We start from the raw sequence: 5,268 nt of genomic DNA on the forward strand, positions 1-5,268 counted from the left end.
TATTAACAAGGCACACCTGTTAACATTTACATTTACATTTAAGTCATTTAGCAGACGCTCTTATCCAGAAGCGACTTACAAAATTGGTGCATTCACCTTATGACTCTCAACCAGCTTCAGGAGGTAGTCACCTGGAATGCATTTCAATTAACAGGTGTGCCTTGTTAAAAAGTTAATTTGTGGAATTTCTTTCCTTTTTAATGTGTTTGAGCCAATCAGTTGTGTTGTGACAAGGTAGAGTGTGGTATACACTTAAACAGCATGGCTACCACAGCATTCTGCAGAGATACGCCATGCCATCTGTTTTGCACTTAGTGGGACTATAATTTATTTTTCAACAGGACAATGGCCCAACACACCTCCAGGCAGTGTAAGGGCTATTTGACCAAGAGAGTGACGGAGTGCTGCATCAAATGACCTGTCCTCCACAATCACCCAACCTCAACCCAATTGAGATGGTTTGGGATGAGTTGGACCGCAGAGTGAAGGAAAAGCAGCCAACAAGTGCTCAGCATATACGGGAACTCCTTCAAGACGGTTGAAAAAGCAAAGCATTCTAGGTGAACTTGGTTGAGAGAATGCCAAGAGTGTGCAAAGCTGTCATCAAGGTGGCTACTTTGAATAATCTCAAATACAAAACATATTTTGATTTGCTCTACACCCCTTTTCTTAATACATGACTCCATATGTGCTATGCCACAGTTGGAATGTCCTCACCATTATTCTACAATGCAGAAAATAGTAAAAATAAAGAAAAACCCTTGAATGAGTAGGTGTGTCCAAACCTTTGACTGGTACTGTATATATTTACACTGGTATATCTGCTGTCCTCTAGTATAAAGCATTTCACTGTAAAAACCCTTGCAAATGTAGTTACATTAAGCTAAGGATCTATAGTTACCATTTCCCAGCGAGTCATTATTTCACAAAGGAAGTGGGGCTAAGTTGATGGCATTTAATCATTGTCACCTTTACTCTATGGATTTCCATGTCTCCATGGTTACTTCCAATCTGTACTGCTGAACTAACTTTCATCTCGCAATAATACTTTCCTCCCCAAAAATTCCACTAGCCTATATCTCCCTGTTCCCTGTCCCCTGGTCTATTGCCCGTCTGATGTCAGACAGTGTCCTATACACCCAGCATAGTGTGGTGGTTACTGTTGATACTTCATAAGGTTATCCAGCTCTGTCTTGTTGATGGTGCCATAGGCCTGAGAATAGCTGCCCAGTTTGGCACGGGGATCCCCGGCAGCCACCACATTGGCTTTACTCTGGAAAACCTTCTTACTGAACCTGGGAGGGGCCCGTGCCTCTCGTGTCTGAGACTGGGACCGCTGGTTCAGGCGTGCAGAGGTGACACATATCCCTGAGGACACAGAGGGCTCGTCTCTGCGGACCAGCGGGTTGTTCTGGGGATGGGAGAGGGTCAGGAGAAGGAACGGTTGTGGCTGACAGGTGCTGAGCGACCGCGCTGCAGAATCTGCTCCATAGAAACAGTGTTGCCGTTAGCGCCCTCTGCTGGCAGTACAGTTACATTCTCAACACTCATCTGTTGCTCCAATTTCCTGCTGGCAGTACCAGAGCGAAAATAGTGAGGTGGTCCAGCCAGACTTCTAACAAAACCATTGGCAACATGTGTGATGGGATTATATGTAGTCTTTCCCATGACAGGGCTAGCTGCAGGGCTGGTATTCTCCAGGGCTGGCAGGGTAGACACAGGTACTGGGGTGGGTATGGTGATAACTGGACGGGCTGGATATTACGTAGCATTCTCCTTGTGGTCCTCTTCTCTAGAATCATCTTGTACAGTTTGTTGCGGTACTGAACCACCACTGGACATCATCATCCACAGGCAGGATCACGGCATGGTCCAGACCTGGCTCCTTGTCTGGATTGTGGAATCTGGAGACGAGAGGTGCTGCAGGGCCTGCTCAGCGGTCAGCCTCTTATCTGGGTTGAAAACCAGCAGGCGACACACCAGGTCAGGGCATCAGGGGGCACCGACGGCTGCAGAAGGTCCTCTAGAGGCACCTGGGGCCTCAGTAGCATCCTCTGAATCACAGAGGCACCATACTCAGATCTGATCAGAAAGTACGCTCCTCTGGGCTAGAGGGTATGGAATGGCACTCATGATTTTTTCTATCTGGTTGATGGTGGAGGTTCAGGGAAAGGGGCTTCCCAAGCAGCATCTCTCCTAGGATACAACCTATACTCCACGTGTCTACACCCTTTGTACCTTGAGGAGCCCAGCAGGATCTCAGGAGGTCTGTACCACCGCGTCGCCACATACTCTGTCAGCGCCGGGTTCCCAGCATCCTCCTGGATCTGGTAGAGAAGATCTTACACCAAACCGAAGTCCACACAGCTTCACAAAGCAATCCGTGTCAAGCAGATAATAGTTAATTGAAATGCATTCCAGGTGACAACCTCATGAAGCTGGTTGAGAGAATGCAAAGTGTGTGAAAAGTTGTCATCAAAGCAAAGGGTGGTTATTTGAAATATAATATTTTTTATATAAAATATATTTTGATTTGTTCATTGTTTTGATATCTTCACTATTATTCTACAATGTAGAAAATTGTCAAAATAAAGGGAAAAAACCCTGGAGCGAGTAGTTGTGTCCAAACTGGTACTGTGTATTTGTTTATTCTTCAATGGGTCTTAGATTTCAAAAATCAAATGGCTAAAAGTTCCTTGGTATGACCTTCTTAAAACATTTCCATATAACTGTCGAACCCTCCAATATTAAGGCGTACTCCCCACCACCTTATTTGGTAGAGCTGAGGAATAGGGCAAGAGAAAATAACCACTCTCAAATACACACAGATGCAAGGACTGACCATCCATGAGACAGAATGATAATTTTAACCATGTTTTAAAGCTACAGTATACAGTGTTGATTTACAATAACATGACCATGGTGCTTGCCTACGGAGCTGTGAGGGGAACGGCACCTCAGTACCTCCAGGCTCTGATCAGGCCCTACACCCAAACAAGGGCCACTGCGTTCATCCACCTCTGGCCTGCTCGCCTCCCTACCACTGAGGAAGTACAGTTCCCGCTCAGCCCAGTCAAAACTGTTCGCTGCTCTGGCTCCCCAATGGTGGAACACACTCCTCACGACGCCAGGACAGCGGAGTCAATCACCCACCTTCCGGAGACACCTGAAACCCCACCTCTTTAAGGGAATACCTAGGATAGGATAAGTAATCCTTCTCACCCCCCCTTTAAGATTTAGATGCACTATTGTAAAGTGACTGTTCTACTGGATGTCATAAGGTGAATGCACCAATTTGTAAGTCGCTCTGGATAAGAGCGTCTGCTAAATGACTTAAATGTAAATGTAATTACAAACAGTTAAGGAAAACAAACTTTTTGGCAGTTTCTGACGAAGGGTAAGACCATTGCTCATGAGACATTTCTACTTACATTCTTCAAGAATCAATGGCTATATAAAGTTGAAAGTTTATATACACCTTTGCCAAAAGCATTTAACTCAGTTTCACAATTCCTGATAGTTAATCATAGAAAAAAAACACTCTGTCCTAGGTCAGTTAGGATCACCACTTAATTTTAAGAATGTGAAATGTCAGAATAATAGTAAAGAGAATGATTTATTTCACATTTTATTTCTTTCATCACATTCCCAGTGGGTCAGAAGTTTACATACACTCAATTAGTATTTGGTAGCATTGCCTTTAAATTGTTTAACTAGGGGCAAACATTTTAGGTAGCCTTCCACAAGCTTCCCACAAGACATCGGGTGAATTTTGCCCATTCCTCCTGACAGAGCTGGTGTAACTGAGTCAGGTTTGTAGGCCTCCGCTCACATAAGCTTTTTCAGTTCTGCCCACAAATTTTTCTGTACGATTGTGGTCAGGGCTTTGTGATGGCCACTCCAATACATTGGCTTTGTTGTTCTTAAGCCATTTTGCCACAACTTGGATATATGCTTGGGGTCATTGTCCATTTGGAAAACCCATTTTCGACCAAGCTTTAACTTCCTGACTGATGTCTTGAGATGTTGCTTCAATATATCCACATAATCTTCCTGCCTCGTGATGCCATCTATTTTGTGAAGTGCACCAGTCCTGCAGCAAAGCACCCCCAAAACATGATGCTGCCATCCCCGTGCTTCAAGGTTGGGATGGTGTTCGTCAGCTTGCAAGCCTCCCCTTTTTCCTCCAAACATAACGACGGTCATTATGGCCAAACAGTTCTATTTTTGTTTCATCAGACCAGAAGATAGTTCGCCAAAAAGTACGATCTTTGTCCCCATTTGCAGTTGCAAACCGTAGTCTGGCTTTTTTTTAAGGCGGTTTTGGAGCAGTGGCTTCTTCCTTGCTGAGCGGCATTTCAGGTTATGTCGATATAGGGCTCGTTTTACTGTGGATACAGATACTTTTGTACCTGTTTCCTCCAGAATCTTCACAAGGTCCTTTGCTGTTGTTCTGGGATTGATTTGCACTTTTCGCACCAAAGCACGTTCATCTCTAGGAGACAGAACGAGTCTCCTTCCTGAGCGGTGTGACGGCTGTGTGGTCCCATGGTGTTTATACTTGCGTACTATTGATTGTACAGATGAACGTGGTACCTACCTTCAGGCATTTGGAAATTGCGCCCAAGGATGAACCAGACTTGTGGAGGTCTACAATTTTTCTGAGATCTTGGCTGATTTCTTTTGATTTTCCCATGATGTCAAGCAAAAGAGGCACTGAGATTGAAGGTAGGCCTTGAAATACATCCAGATGTACACCTCCAATTAACTCAAATGATGTCAATTAGCTATCAGAAGCTTCTAAACCCGCGACATAATTTTCTGGAATTTTCCAAGCTGTTTAAAGGCACAGTCAACTATGTAAACTTCTGACCCACTGGAATTGTGATACAGTGAATTGTAAGTGAAATAATCTGTAAACAATTGTTGGAAAAATTCCTTTGTCTTGCACAAATTACATGTCTTAAACCAGCATGACTACCACAGCATTCTGCAGCGATACACCATCCCATCTGGTTTTGCTTAGTGGGACTATCATTTGTTTTTCAACAGGACAATGATCCAAAACACACCTCCAGGCTATATAAGGGCTATTTGAACAACAAGGGAGAGTGATGGAGTGCTGCATCAGATGACCTGTCCTCCAGAATCTCTTGACCTCAACCCAATTTAGATAGTTTAAGATGAGTTGGACCAAAGATTGAAGGAAAGGCAGCCAACAAGTGCTCAGCATATGTGGGAACGCCTTCAAGACTGTTGGAAAAGCAT

The 5,268-nt window shown here is 44.2% G+C and overlaps 1 pseudogene; it reads right to left on the reverse strand.

Annotated features, from left to right (window-relative positions):
• Positions 1-1,030: 1,030 nt before the first annotated feature.
• LOC127909802 (mitogen-activated protein kinase 15-like) lies at positions 1,031-2,391 on the reverse strand (annotated as a pseudogene).
• Positions 2,392-5,268: the final 2,877 nt, after the last annotated feature.

This window comes from Oncorhynchus keta, chromosome 20 (assembly GCF_023373465.1).
Source record: "Oncorhynchus keta strain PuntledgeMale-10-30-2019 chromosome 20, Oket_V2, whole genome shotgun sequence".
In the NCBI taxonomy this organism is placed as follows: domain Eukaryota; kingdom Metazoa; phylum Chordata; class Actinopteri; order Salmoniformes; family Salmonidae; genus Oncorhynchus; species Oncorhynchus keta.